The sequence below is a fragment of the Bemisia tabaci genome, chromosome 5 (assembly GCF_918797505.1).
Source record: "Bemisia tabaci chromosome 5, PGI_BMITA_v3".
Lineage (NCBI taxonomy): Eukaryota > Metazoa > Arthropoda > Insecta > Hemiptera > Aleyrodidae > Bemisia > Bemisia tabaci.
In genome coordinates this window covers 6,837,685-6,853,860 of record NC_092797.1, presented here as the reverse complement: position 1 = coordinate 6,853,860, position 16,176 = coordinate 6,837,685, and the positions used below count along the sequence as shown (strand labels likewise).

General features: G+C 39.3%; 1 protein-coding gene across 2 annotated transcripts in view; it reads right to left on the bottom strand.

The window, feature by feature from the left end:
• Positions 1 to 16,176, bottom strand: part of TkR99D (Tachykinin-like receptor at 99D) — a 335,482-nt gene that overhangs the window by 73,383 nt on the left and 245,923 nt on the right. The window lies entirely within an intron of this gene.

The window sequence follows — 16,176 nt, the reverse complement described above, 5'->3', positions numbered from 1 at the left end:
AACGAGCGAGCGAGCAAACGAGCAAATAAAAGAAAACATTCACCACCACCTACCCCCCTACTGCCGTACTAAGGAAGAACGCCGTATGGACATTCGGGAATTGCCAAATTTCCTCCGATAAAATGTTTATTTTGAAGGAAAATTGTGAATTTTTTTCTTTGAAATTTTCAGACACTTTAGATCAAATTACAAACAAAATTATCCGAGAAATTGGCAGGAAAATATTCAAAAAATGAATAATTCCTGAAAATTAGTGATTTGCCAGAGGAAATTTGGCAACGCCTGAAGGTTCATACGGCGTTTTTCCTTAGCACGGCAGCCTACTCTAAGGTTTTGGTGAAATGACGCTGCGAAATATTTTACGCTGATCCAAATTGACATGTCACCACCACGTACTTAAACATACCTTAGATGAGGTGGACTTCATTTAATTTGCCACGCAATACAAGGACCCTCTGGCTGCTACGAAACCCATGCCCTTTGAACAAGCCGTGCGCTTTTAGAGAGCCGTGATGTTAAGCTCTTGATCTATATATTCTCAGAACTGTCATTTTGCACAAACTGAGCTTATCCGACACACTGCAGTATAGGCTGTGGATCCCTAAGCCCATAAAGCTGTAAGTGTGTGGATGCATGTACGCCGTAAATCCAAAAGCTTTCAACGTTGTTTAAGTGAAACGAATGGATTGTTCCTGGAATCTTTGTATCCTCCGGAAACATTAGACCCAAGACCTTCGAGGCGGCACGTAGCAACGTAAATTCAATATAGATGTTATTATTGTTACGTCATAGAAAAGCCATGTATATGAATGTATCATCATTGGTGGAATTGAAAAACGTTAAGTCAAGTTCATTGTTTGGATTAAATGGGATATAACTAATGACAATATATTTTAGATACACCGAATTTACAATTAAAGCAATGTAACCAAGTGAAGCAAAAGTTAAATTTGGGGACCTATTTATTTGGGGTTTTTGGCCTTTTGATGATTGATGAGCAATTTGCTGAGCAGAAATCACGCCAAATGATGACTGATGAACGTCGGAGTGAGCACTTTGCTTGGCACATTTTTAAAAATTGCAGGTTACGATCATCGAAGCATGGAGTATAGATTTCTTGTTTTTTTAAATTTTCTGACAATCCTCTGACTTTTCCAGATTTTCGCAGACAAAATACCAGATGAAAACTCAGCATTTTGCGTTGTTTGTCCGATTTTTTTTTTTTAAGAAAAAGAAAAAAACGTTATATTTTGCAAGAAAAAGGTTAAATTCTACATCTTTTGTGTGATTTTTTGAAGCTAAATAAACTAAAATCACCAATTTCAAGAATAATTGTACCTCGGAGCTGAGAGAGAAAAAATTCTTGGTTTTTAGATAAATCCCCTGGTTTTTCGGATATTTTTCATTTTCTAATCAATCCTGCAAATTCTCGGTTGTTCAAAATTCTTGACAGCATATAAACCAGTTGCTCAATTTTGTAGGCCAGCAGTCATCATCAGGCGACCTGAGCATTGAATTTTAGCGCACATGGGAGCCGAAAGTGAGGTTACGTGGTCGCTACACAACAGTCGTTTTTTCGTAAATTTAAACTTTTTTGTTCCAAATTTGGACTCCAATTATTTTAGCAGCTTATATAAAATGATAGCAATTGAGTCGCAACTCATCATTGGTTGCTAAAAATTGCGCAAACCGCGCAAAAGCCCTGGATAGACGATCAAATTCCCGAACCAATTCCAATCAAAGTAGCATCAAAGTGTCGGGAGTCATCAGTCTTAAACTCATTCATTTGCTTCATTTTAAAATGAAAACTTGGCAGAAATGTTTCCCGTGGCAGGAAATGACGAATGGTGGCGCTCCGCTCTGATCCTACTTAGAACAAAAAAGTGCGGCCCGTCAAAATTTGATGGTAGATGGTGACCACTAGTCATCAGCATGTCTACTTTGATCGGAATTGGTTCGGAATTTGATCGTCTATCCAGGGCTAAACCTCGCGGAATCTCGCGGCAACATTCATCGATGCGTTGATGACCTCCATTTTCAGCTCCTCTTTTCAGAGTGTGAATTGGGCCTTCGAAAACAAATCTTTACAAAATAGGGAAGCTAGCAGGTCGAGGCCTTCGGAATATATTGTTTCTAGATAGAACGAAGAATCCCCATGGTGACGTCACAGTAATAGCGCCTCTATACAAAGATAAGTGGCCTCCTCGGATGACGACGAGACGAAACCCGCGGAGAGTGATCGAAGAGGCAACAATGAGTGATCAAAACGGTGAGCGGTGGTGTCCGAAGCAAAACAAACTGCAGGTCGGAGCCGTCTTCCGCGGGAGTTTGCTTTCCCGGCAAACTTTTGATCACCTGTATAAAGTTGGCTCAAGAAGTTACGACTGTAAATTCCCCGAAATGCCCCCTCGAAACACTTCCGAACGCAACGTCTTTTATTTATTTTCCCAGACAGCCGAGGCCCACCCGAAAATAAAATCCGCAGAAACTTTGTTTGATTAATGCGCCACATCAGTGTAGCCGCCGCCGCGCCGTGGCGTTCGGCTTTTTATGCCTTTCGCTTTTTCGATGCGTATCGCACCGCGGCCGCAGGTTTTGGACTCATTTTCCGCTTGTAATCGGTTGTTTCACAAGTGTTGCGAGGAGGATCGAGGAAAAAGGTGCGTTGAATCAAAGAGGAAGGTGGTAATTTCAAGGTGGTAATTCAAGCAGAGACACTACATTATAAAGCCCCCGCACTGACAATCGAAGAAATGTTATCGAGTGAGGCAAAAAGTTCAGAGGTCAATGCTATTTTCCGCTTAACTATGGTGGGCGATGAGCAACTATATGCAAAAAGTCAAATAAAAGTTGCTAAATGGACCGAGTTTAACAGGAAGGAACCAAGCCACATCAGCTAATGCCAAATTTAATTGGGCAATTACATTTATTACGAGAGAACGTTCGTGCGGATTCCTTTGAAATTTTCAAGGAATTCGCTTCAAATTATGGCACTCATGAGGTGGGTAACTCCTCATGAAGTCAGGCTGATTTGAATCAAATCCATCCGAAAGATAATCTTAATCTGTTAAATAAAAATGTAAAGCAATATCCGTAAAGAAAGAAAAGGGATAAGGGCTCAGTTAAACAGTACGGAGTATAATGATGGGGGTGAGATGGGGGAGAGGGAGTAAAAAAACTGCAAAAGTTGCCTTACATAATATGGAGATCGTCCCGAAGAAGGAAAAATAAATAGGGACTTAAATTTCAAAGGTGGAAAAAATAAAAGCAAAATATACTCGAATGTTTTTATTCAACAAGGACAGGTGAATAATGTGGACACGAGGGGCGTTTTTGTCCCGCGAGCAGAAACATTTCACGCGTTTCGCAACACCCGAAACGGTTAATTTTCAGCGCGAAAAACTCCGGGGTTAACTAACGCCCGACGCCCAGTGGACCGAGTCAATGAGAGAGGTCGGACAAAATTTAGAAACTTTAAAAGCTCATAACTCCCTTCATACAAAACTTCGGGGTCTAAAGAGTGGTCCCATTGATATTCTCGTAAAATTTTCTTTCAGAAGTACCCCTTAAAATTTAAAATGTGACGAATTAAACATCAAAATTTGCAGTTTTAGTTAAAAATTTCATGTGGGACCTCTCTAATTGAATCGATCCTCTGTCCGCCGCGGGTGAAGCGGCGAGTGCCTGGTCAGTCAAAACGCCTTCCCTTTCGTGCGTATGCAATATGTACATCTGTGGAGCTCGAATAGTTGTATTTGTATTTATGATGAAATTCACTCAGTGTTTGTCACTTGCGATACTAACTGAATGCCCTTTGCTCGTTTCTCTCTCACCCTTAAGTGAATTCCAGCGTTGCCTATTGTGATAATAAATTAACCCATTACTGGTTTTTATTGCAAAATCGTCAATTTTTCAAAAGATACTTTGTTATTTGAACGTATTACAATTGAACCGCGTTAAACAGAAAGGAACCAAGTCACATCAGCTATTGCCAAATTTAATCGAGCAATTTAACTTTTTACATGAAAACGGTCGTGCGGATTATTGTGCAAATTTCAATGAAAATTCTCCATAGTTTGAAGCAAATTCCCTAAAAATTTTAGAGGAATCCGTACAAAAGTTCTCTCGAAAAAAATGTAATTGCCCAGGTAAACTTGGAAATAGCTGATGTGGCTTGGTTCCTTTCTGTTGAACTCGGTCCAATCTACACCCTTGTCCTCCGGAAATTAGTGATGCTCGACATTTACTAATCCTCGTGAAATTTTTTTTCAGAAAAACACATTGAAATTTCAAATTTGACGAATGAAACATAAAAATGTACAGTTTTTAGTAAAACTTTCATGTACGACCTCTTTGATTGAGTGGATTTTCACTGTGCGACGATGCGTCGCGGATAATGGCGTGTGCGTGGACGGCCGGCGAGAGACCGGGGGAGGGGGGCGCGCGGGGAGCTGGAATTAATTCACGCGGTACGACTGGAAAATGATAAAAAGGGCAGCATGTTGAATGAAACGTCAGATAAAGGCAGTTGTGTGTTTCCATGATTTACAGGAGCAGATTAGACGGCGACGATAAATCAGTGCTAACGCGCGACTCGGCTCCCTTCGCACTACTCGCCACCGCGCCACGGCCGCCTCTAGGATAGATTACCCTATTTTTGATTCCTTCCCCCGAGCCGGAGTCCTTGCCCGACGCCTGCAAGCCGCCGGCTATGCCACCCGCCGCACGCCCCTATACGTCCGCCAAACTGAGAAAAAAAGCCTCGTCATGTGGACAGAGTTCCACGGAAAGGGAGCGTTCAAAATTACGTAACGCTAGGGAGAGCAGTGATCGAAACTCACCTTTGAGTTTCAGGAGCCATTTGGCGCATCAAGCTCGATTTTTAGGGGCCATTGAAGATTTTTAATGGGCCAAATTGACTTTTTGCGTGTGTACCACGGCGCATTTAGTGAAAAGCTGATTTTAACGCACGCTGGCAAAATTCCCAACACTTGTATACACGTTGTATCGTTCTGGTGTTTTCCACATTATTTGTCACACTATTAAAATTGCTTCAAATATACAAAATTACATTCGACGGTTTCTCACACTTCCTAGGATCTCCACTCTTCAGAAGGAGGGTGCGTCAAGAGTATAACGAAATTATTATGGGGGTGGGTCCGGGTAGCGTTACAAGGAGAAAGAAGAGATCAAAAATGCCGAAAAATTACGTTACGGAATTATGAACGCTCCCAAACGCACCGAGTTCGAACCGAGAAAATTAGGTTTGAAGTTTTATTCTTCTGTAAGACTCAATATTGAGAGCAAAGTTAAACGAATATTTTCGTGTTCAAAATATTTTTCTCGACTTTCATTTATTGACAGGAGCAAATTAACGGCTGGTTTGAACCCAATAAGAGTAGTCCAAACTCATTTTTCTGTTCACCTCATGAATGCTCATATTGATTCGTATAACATTACATCTCGGTAGATGTAACCATGGTTTTCTACTCATGTAATCGTCCCTCTCAGTTCATTCAACCATGCTTTGGACCATGTAACCGATCCTTCTAGCCAGACCTAACTGTAAGAATAGTCTAGTAGCATTACTCAAACTGTAACACAAACGCACGCAGAAGATAGCACGTACTGCTGTCTTGCCAAATACTAACCTAACATGAAACTGAATTTTACCTTTTCTATGTACTTTAAAATAAAATCGGTCGAGTTTTAATCCCCCAAATAATTTCTAAGAGTCTATCGAATGATTGGTTGCGATTTTACAAAGAACGGAAGCTTCTTTCAATAAAATGTTCCACGCAGATGCTTCTAGGCCCATTTTCTCAAAACTTCATTTTTGCACTTACTGCTCTCTTCGCTATCACGGCAGTTTAGTGTAAACACACAAGGAATGTGATTCAACGGTTGGATTTGGGTATGATGTGTTGACTTTTTCAATGCAAGTCTGCCAACAACGGCTCTAGTGCCTTGATATGGCCGCTGTGAGAAAACTGAAAGCTAAAGCGCCTTCGGTTTTTAGCTATGCAACACGCACATCCATCGAGCACGAATAGTTGTATCAAGGGGTTGGGATAGCTGTCGCGCGGTGTCTTCTCTACGGTCTCTATAGTGTCGAGGAAAAACGCCGCACTTTCCAACGTTGTCAAATTTCATCTTATAAAATTTAAACTTCACTGTTTTTGTACTGTGTCTGTTCGAGAATTAGATTTTATTAGTCGAAAATATGGTAGTGATTTTCCAAATTTTAGATTTTAATAGAGTACATTTTGCAAACGAAATTTAAAAGCGTATCGATGTGTTATACTTTTTTTTACAATATATTATAACTAAAAGCAGATCGCAAAAGTTGAATTGATGAGGTCTTTGACGAGTTCACTCGACATTCCCGGAGAACACTATACAGGCATGTAATTAACGTGAAAATTCATTTTTCATACAAGATAAAAACTGTCGCTCATGTCAACGTTTTCCCACCGCTCATATTTTATTTTCCCAAAATGCAGCTCATAAATACCCTACAATTTTCTCATTTTTTTGTTCTTACGAATAATTCTAAGTAAAAAAATTTCAACTTAGTAAGTGCTTGTCATGAAATGGACGTATTTCTATCAAACGGAACTATGTGCATTAAGACATGAGCCCTGCGACCCTTAAGAATATATGCATTACAGGGCTCACGTCATAATGCACATAGTTCCGTTTGACAGAAATACGTTCACATAAAACCCACGCGATGGAAGCAGCGTCCGAGCCTCCAATTTCATCTCCAACGTTGAACGATGGACCGAAAAGACGTTCAACTTTATTTTCAAAATTTCCCACTTGGGAAATCGAATTAATTAAACTAATTCAAAGGCGTGAAAATTAAGGAGGTGAATGAACATTTAGATAAATTAGGCCTGCTTAATCCCAAAGCCGATTCGAAATCCATTCGAAAACTTTGACCTGCATGTCTCGGTTGTGTTAAAGTTCATGTTTGCATAAAGTTTTACGGAAGTCACCGGCAAGCCTACGCAAAGTTCTCGATGAATGTCGAGTTCTCTCGAGGTAGGGCACAAGAATATTTAGTTTCCACGAAGGGTTTGGGAATGGTTCCCCCGCTTTCTTCTAACTTTTCCTCCTATCCGTGGGCGAAGTCACCGAGATGGACTTGAAAAGCCCTTTCTTCGTGTCTATCCTTGATTTGGCGCAACTCTCTCGGTAAAGTTAAGTAATTAATAAGATTAACGATAAGATCGTTACCAACTAGGTCGATGATAATATCGCAATCTGTGTTGCCATTTTTTTTTCTTCTTCTTAGAATCGGTGTCGTGTTTATAGTCATCCTGTAAATTATTCATGATTAATTCATTAATTATTCTCTTTCAGTCATCCTTGATTCTTTTTCTTTTACGAGGAATCCCTTGTCCATAGTTTAACAAGAACGGTTCTACATTTCTTCACGAAACTGCAAAATTTCTTCTAAATGTCATTTCCGCCCACGAAAACTATCAATCATAGTTTGTGAGATTTTTTTTTCAAAGTTTATAACAATTTCACGTGAAAAATTTACGTAATATTTCTCACAATACAATATTAATGACATTTAGTAAAGTAAAACAAAATTCTGGAAAATCTTCAATTGGGATACATACTGTCCCTTGTTTCATCATAGTTATGGTTTGTATCATGAGGATAAGGGAGGTAAGGAAGTCTCAAATATATCATCATATAAAACGGAATCTTCCGACAACTTTTGAGCACTGTTCAACAAAATAGTTTAACTTTTAATTTCAGCAGGGGGTTTGAAGATTTTAATACGACCAAAAAAAGAAAAAGAAAAGATAATGCTAAATATATCATGTGATTTTGAAAGTATTATCTACGAAACTGCCTCACAAATCACTAAACCCGTAACCAAAACTTTGCAGCCTGCCACAGATTTAAAGGCGATACAACGCATACTTATTTATTTCAAAAATTCTGAACATCTGGCTGATAATGGATTCAAACAAGAAATATAGTTAAATTTACCACATTTTAAATTCAGTTGACATAAAAATGGATATATTTTATCAGGAATTTATTTGATTACATTATACATCTGGCCGATTTAACCATAATCGGTGGCACCAAAATCAGCCAGAAATATGGTCAAATAAGTGCATGTGTCAATGTGTCATTCATTCCTGCGGTAAATGAATCCTATACTAATCTAGTCAACCAGGTCCTCCTATAATACTAAAAATTCTGTGATTATCTTCAACAATTTTGCTTCATGGCACTACGGCTGCGGTGAAATGATCAAACATCGCTCCGATGAAATGCATGTTTGATGGCAAATGACTTTAGGTCGTAAATGCGCGTCTGATTCTTGGAAAGAGGGTTATGCAAAACGGCCAAAAAGTGACCCCACGGGGATTGTACGAAACTTTGTGGGATGATTGTATAGGTCATTTTGGGCCCACATCTGGCTGCTTTTAGGCTAAAACCGCAGGGAAACAGCGTTGCCATTTTTTAAAGTCGCAACCTTCAAACATCCATAACTTTCGCAAAAATGCAGTTACAGGGCTCGTATTTATACCAAAAAACGCAGAAAATTACGTTCTATCGACCTATGTAGGTTGTAGGTAAATTTTTATTTGAGTCCACTGTTGCCACGTTTTGGCCACTTTTTTAATTTTCATAACTATTAAAAATCACGTTATCGCCTAAAAGTGTGTTTGCAGTTGGTGGGGATTGAATAAAAACCTGTCAGAATTGTTGTTCGTTCGATTCCGCATCCATTGATATGTTATACTTTTCTGAGAGGCTTAGGGAATCCGAGTTACAGCGATTTAAAAATTCGACAACAAGCCCGACGCCCGATTTTGACGCTCGTTCCCGCACGTTTCACGACTCCGCGCTGAAGCGCATCGCCTGTACCGAGCAAAATACATAAAGTCAGTTCATGTTTTACGCTTTTTTGAAACTTTCACATGATTTTTAGGAATTTACGCAGTAGCAAGGTTGCCGGTTTTCACGGAAAACCACCACCGCCATCACAGAAACAATGCAGTACTCATTTAATCACGTCCAGCTACAGATATGCACTTAAGCAGCCTTATCATGTAACTAGTACTATCGATTTATCGAATCGACGGCACTTTGTATAGCTTGGCAACGGCAGTGTTGCCCGACAAAATCGAGATATCGAAGTTGAAAGTTGAAATCGCCCAGCTGGTCTGATAATCAGTTTTGGCAAGGGACCTATAGGCCGATAGATCTTGATACGCACTCGATGCAGTTTTAACTGATAACATGATAACATCACGGTTGAAATCAGATGCACCTGTGCACCTTAGTATTACTTCGGATGCGCGGTCGGTAATTCGGAAAAGCGTTGAATCATGTCTCTTTCCGAGGAAAAGATCAGTGAAAATTGTCGCAAGTGCGGTCGACCTTTAGAGAAAAAACCGCGAAGGGAAAAAGTGTTTTCCGATAACTCGTGGTTTTGTTTTAAGTGCTATAAGTCCGATCAGAAAAGATCAAAAAGTGTACCGTCAGATCAAGATTCGTCTAAAATATCGCTTCCCATCAAGTGTACAATTAAAAGTGCGAAGTATTGTATTTTCGGGTGTTCAAATTCTTGCGGCCTCGTTCGAATCCCGCGTGATTTACGGTTTGATACGTTAATTAAAAATCGCATTATTATACCGGAAATCAGCAAATGTTGTAGACGCCATGTCGAAAATGGTCAATTTACCGCGCCGAGTTTGAATCTTCTTTTAAATGGAAACTGTACAAAAGACGCCTCTCTTACACCCGACGAGTGGGTTCAATTAATTGACAATCTTCGTGAGGCTGTAACCGCGAGTGCTCAACGAAATGAGGACTGTGATGAGTGTTTTTTCGATGAAACGGATAGAATTGAGACTTGGACAGGGTTGAAAAGGTCAGAATTCAACGAACTGGCAACTTTTGTGAATATTGATAATCCCAAGAAAAGCACCTTACTTTTGGGTGTATATTTAATGCACATGTACACAGCACTTTCTGAAACTAGAATTGCTGCATTGATAGGAGTCCATCAAAGTACCGTGAGTCGATACATTTCGCTAACTCGAGATTATTTAAATCAATCTTTTGTTCCCAGATCTCTGGACAACATAACTCGCGAAACGGTGAAAGACCAAACATCCAACATTTCCCGGGCTTTACATGACTTCGACCGAGGAAACGATAAAGTTTTGACAATATGGGATGGGACTTACATTTATCTGAATAAGTCTACCAACTTTCAATTTCAAAAAGTGACTTATAGCGGTCACAAAAAAACAAACTACGTGAAACCAATGTTGGTAGTTTCCAGTAATGGACTTATAGTCAACGTTTTAGGACCCGACCGATTTTGGGCAGGCAGCGCGTCTGATGCAGATATCATGAAATGTTGCATGAACACTCCTTGGTTTGAAACATTTTTCAAGCGTGGAGATGTTTTTGTGTTAGATCGAGGGTTTCAGAGGTGTGAGGAAGATCTTCTAACACGCGGCTTCGACGTGTCTATCCCCACATCCAAACCGGGCCAACAACAGCTCACAACTTTAGAGGCGAATGAAAGTCGTCGCTGCACGAAAGTGCGCTGGGTTGTTGAATGGGTGAACAGCTCGTTGAAAAGATTCAAGTACATCGATGGTATTGTGCCAAGCTATGGGGTTCCTCATTTATTTGTAGACGTGAGAATTTTAGCGGCGATTCATAATCACTTTTTTGCTCGCCAATATAGTAATTTCGATCGAGTTGAAGTCGCTTATCAAATGATCGAAAAGATGAAGACTCCAAACTTGCTGCAAGAACTTGTGGAAAAAGAAAATCTGACCCGAAAGACGTGCATGTTTGAAACTCTAGAATCGGACCATTTCCACAATTTGCCAGCGTGGAGTATTGAGGAACTTTCCTCTTATTTGAGTTCTTTCCAGCTACGTCTAGAAAAAACCTACTTGGCCAATCATTTCGCAAAGAGAGAACATGAATTTCAAATTAGCCGCGAGAGGTCAATGCCGAACTTTTCAAGGCACAACATTTTCGTTCAGAACCCAGTTTTCATCCGAGCGCGGCTTCTTTCCAGACACGTGTCAAATAAGGTTTACTTTATTTTCATTGTCATTGATCGTCCCGATGTCAACCGGGTTCCACCGCAGTCAATTAAAGAAGCGTATTGCACATGTAAAACGGGATCCCGGACGGTTGAAGTATGTGTCCACGTTGCCTCGATAATCTGGTACATTTTCTACGGTCGGCATGATAGTTCCTTCAAGAGCCCTGCAGCTTTCTTAGATAACAGCTATTTACTGCCTTCGAGGGATGGTCCGTCAGATTTGGAGGAAGGAGATGACAAGTTTGATGATTTCTAAGGCGGTGAGTTTAGTCATTAAAACCATTCAATATTCATATCGTAAAAACCTACGTCGTAACTCTTGCACGTTTCAATTCTTTCGTTTTCAGCCAAGTTCTATAAAATAGAAAAATGTTAAAAAGATACTTCTAAATCGTACCCTTCCTGACGGTCATGATGGCAAATCCATCATGAAAAGTATTTTATTTTTGTAATTTAACAGATTTCCTCGTTGAAAAATACAACACAATACATGAAATTAGTAGCTCATAGACGTAATGAAATGAGTTGCTCATAGGTGTGATGAAATGAGTACCTCATTGACGTAATGAATTGCGTATTCTATGAGTATTGTGATTGTCTGAATATTCTGTGATGGCGGTGGTGGTTTTCCGTGAAAACCGGCAACCTTGCTACTGCGTAAATTCCTAAAAATCATGTGAAAGTTTCAAAAAAGCGTAAAACATGAACTGACTTTATGTATTTTGCTCGGTACAGGCGATGCGCTTCAGCGCGGAGTCGTGAAACGTGCGGGAACGAGCGTCAAAATCGGGCGTCGGGCTTGTTGTCGAATTTTTAAATCGCTGTAACTCGGATTCCCTAAGCCTCTCAGAAAAGTATAACATATCAATGGATGCGGAATCGAACGAACAACAATTCTGACAGGTTTTTATTCAATCCCCACCAACTGCAAACACACTTTTAGGCGATAACGTGATTTTTAATAGTTATGAAAATTAAAAAAGTGGCCAAAACGTGGCAACAGTGGACTCAAATAAAAATTTTTTCTACATAGGTCGATAGAACGTAATTTTCTGCGTTTTTTGGTATAAATACGAGCCCTGTAACTGCATTTTTGCGAAAGTTATGGATGTTTGAAGGTTGCGACTTTAAAAAATGGCAACGCTGTTTCCCTGCGGTTTTAGCCTAAAAGCAGCCAGATGTGGGCCCAAAATGACCTATACAATCATCCCACAAAGTTTCGTACAATCCCCGTGGGGTCACTTTTTGGCCGTTTTGCATAACCCTCTTTCATGCTTCTCTGCATGGCCAATAATGAGCTCAAAGGGCTTCGGCCGAACTTAAGTGAATTTGTGTAGTTCTTCACCGAATTCAAGCGAGTTTGCTCGCCTCTCCAAATAGTATTACCACAAATATATGTTCAGACCAGAAAAGCCAATCCTTTGTAATATCATTTTGGATTCCTATTGAAGTATTTGTCGATGGAACCTTTACATAGCCCATTTAATGTTGATTGAGCATGAGCCGCTTCCGAGAAATTACAGATTTCGAACAGATATTATTGAAGCTATATTAGTCTGAATTCATAATTTTCGAGGAACCCAATGTTTTCACCGGGAAATAAGTTATTGATACTATAAACCGTCAATGCAATATTCCACGTTCAGATCCGCTAAAGTTCAACCGATGATTTTGCAAATAATTTTATAAGAATGTGCCATTTATATTAATTGTGCGCATACAATGACTTCTTTTTTGGTTAAAAATTACAATTTCTAAAATGAAGTGGACCATTTACCGATTGCCGGCAATTTCCAAGATGTTGATGATGAACAGGAAAAATAAAATTACGGAACAAAACAAAAATTGAAAAAGGTCTAAATTTTTTACCGTGAATCGTAATAGATGCTATTTTTTTTCGAATGTGTGGCAGCAGCCATCACGCGAACACTTGAAAGCAAAATCAGTGTTTCTAATTGAGTTTAGATTGGATAAGCAACTAAACCATCTCCGTTGAAAAGCGTAGGGTATCATGACAACGTGAAGGCGTTCAACTTTGATACCGTGCTTTTGAAGTCGTTTCCTTGAGAGACCTACGTCATGCCAGTGCAAATCACTGCGATTTGCCGAGACAACTTGAAAGACGTTTGCAAATTTCCGGCACTCGCTTTTGGCCTGTGGCGGATGCACCTTTTAAGAAACGACTGTCAAATACAGATGGACCGACTTAATTGGAAGGAACCAAATCTCGCCAAGATCAAACCAGACAAAATTATGAAGTTTAGTTCCTCTTAAAAGGAAATTTTAGGATTGAGTTCAACGCCTGTTTCACATCCAAAATATTTGTTTTCGACTTTAAACTTTGACAGAGGAATTTTTGCAATTTGTTATTCATTTTTTCATTAAACGGTACTTGGTTCTTTTTTATTTAATTCAATTTCATCTTTTAGATAAACCGCGTATCTGGGTTTGCGATGCTGCAGATTTCCTCTATGGCAAGTTATTTTGTGAAAATTTCAGACAATGATATTGGTTCGTTCTTCCTTTTATTTTTTAAAAGATAAACAGGTTAAATTTAAAACTTAAAAGGTATACAGAAGGATTTGCTTGTAAAGAAGTGACATTAAGGAAGTTTTCCGGAAAATACGTTACCGACTTTTCCGCAGAAAAAATAAAGTATGGTAGGAATTCTGCAACATCGCAAACGGAGATGTGTGGTTTCGCACTGTAGCCATATCGAAATGCTTCGTTTCTTGGCAGATATTGGCTTAGCCTCCAAATGACGAGGAGATGCGGGTTTCTCTGATCCATTCACGCTATACGCGTCGCGTTGTGAGCAACGATAAACTGTTGTCACCAATCGAAAACGCCTTCAAATGTGTGTGATACCTCACAGCGCACACCAGAGTTAATATATTTGTATCAAAAATTATTTTACTTCTTGATACTAACTCGTAGGATATTTTGGGCACTTTTATGACATTCATGTCTCTCGTTCAATCGGACATTGATAGTGAAAATGCAGAAATGCGTAACTCGATTTGCGGCGTTGTAGACTTCCTGTAATATTTTATTTTCTACGTGGAAAACTACCAAACGTCATTTCTTGAAAAATTCGGTGATTATTCCCCTCTTCACAAAGAATTCCTATGAAATTGAAGCATAATGTTCGTTCGGTCTCCTTTAGAAAATACAATATCCTGTAAAATATTCCTTGTGGTGAATATTCTGTGAAAATTTCAAGTCATTGAGTTGGTTGCGTCTCTTTTTGAAAAATTAAGTATGAGTAGAAATTTTGAAACACTGCGACCAACATACGCATTTTTACAGTTTTACCGTCGACAATCCGCTCAGTTTCTTAATCACCACTTTCTTCCCTCAAAATTGACGTATTTCTGCCAAAAGGAACCCTGTTCGTTAAGACATGAGCCCCGAGACCCATGAGAATATATGCATAACAGGGCTCATATCGTAATACGCATAGTTCCGTTTGACAGGAATACGTCCAAAATCCAAATCAGAATCGGTTCCTTGCTTTGAATCCTCTATGGCATAGCGTTACGTATTTGTAACAACTTATTTTTTGAGTTCTTGAAAAGTAAATCTTTCCTCTGTGACAAGGTTTTGCAAATTTTCATTAGTTTTTTTTTTGGTTCAAATAACTGATTCTCAAAAATTTAAAATGTTGAAAAACATTTGGTACCCAATGATTTTTATGCAAGCTACAAAACACATACATTTTAGTGCCAAATTTGGTTGCTTAAGCTATGTAGACATAATTATTGATTAAACAATCGAGCTACAAGCCAAAACAAATAATATAATATAGTATTTCAAACTGCATATAGATGAGAAAATTACAACTTACACAAAACAAAGCAGACGTTTCGACCTACAATCAGCGGTCTTCTTCAGTGCATTACAACCAACAAGTAATGGAAACATTTTACAAACAAAAAGCAATTACAAAACCATGTGAAATTACATAATCTCCTGCGACTACACCTTAGAATAAAATATAATAAAATGAATGAAGGATGATCGAACGAATTTAAAACATGAACGTTGAAGCTGAACGTCTGCTTTGTTTTGCGTAAGTTGGATTTTTCTCAGCTACATGTAGTTTGAAATACTACATTATACTTTTTGTTTTGGCTTGTAGCTCGGTTTTTTTTATCAATAATTATGTATAAATCCTATCCGCCAGGATCTGAGATCCAAAGTTAATGGACCACTAGACAAGGTACAAATTTCAGCATTCTGAAACTTGTTTCTTAACCAAAAGTTCACGTAAAACACGACGCGCACAACGAAAATTAAATGAACATTGCTCGATTGAGAAGCTTGCTGAAACCGTTGTAGTGCGCGATTTGACTCACGTAGAACTTTGAGTTTCTTGTCAGCGGGCAGTTCAAATCCCTTGTAACCAATGTGAAATAAAAACGTTAATATATCTGTTAAGAGTTGGTTTTAGTAAATTTCGTTGTGTGAATAGTGTTTTACGTGAAATTCTGGTTAAGTAACATGTATCAGATTGCTTAAATTCGTACCTTGTCTAGTGGTCCATTATGCCTAAAAAATAAATTATAGTCCGCCAGGATCTGAGATCCAAAGTTAATTTATGGCATAGAGGGTAAGTCACTCAAAATTTAGTGCGCGTTTTCCCACCCTGTTTCAACGCACCAATTTTTCTCGGCGATGTGACAACGCTCCACGTAAAAGACGGATAGTGGGAGCGTGTAAATACCCCTGAAACAGTCTTATCAAACCCCGAGTCAAAAGTCTTAAAAGATACGATTAAGCTGAGCGTTGAGCGGGATGTAAGCCCTGCCGCTCCGACTCGGTCCCCAGATACGAGCGTTTCTCCCCGACTTGATTTCGGTTTCCTCTCCTGTCGTTCCTTATCAATTAGTCACTGGCTCCCTTACTAATGACTGTTATTGGAATCCTTTATCTTTCCCGCCTTTCTTCCGTCTACAACGTGAGAAAATCAAGGGTCGAGAACACGTAATGATATATGTTCTCTTCTAATGCACCGCCGAGCTTTTCGTGCCCATCTCTACGACGGACCTTCCTCTCTA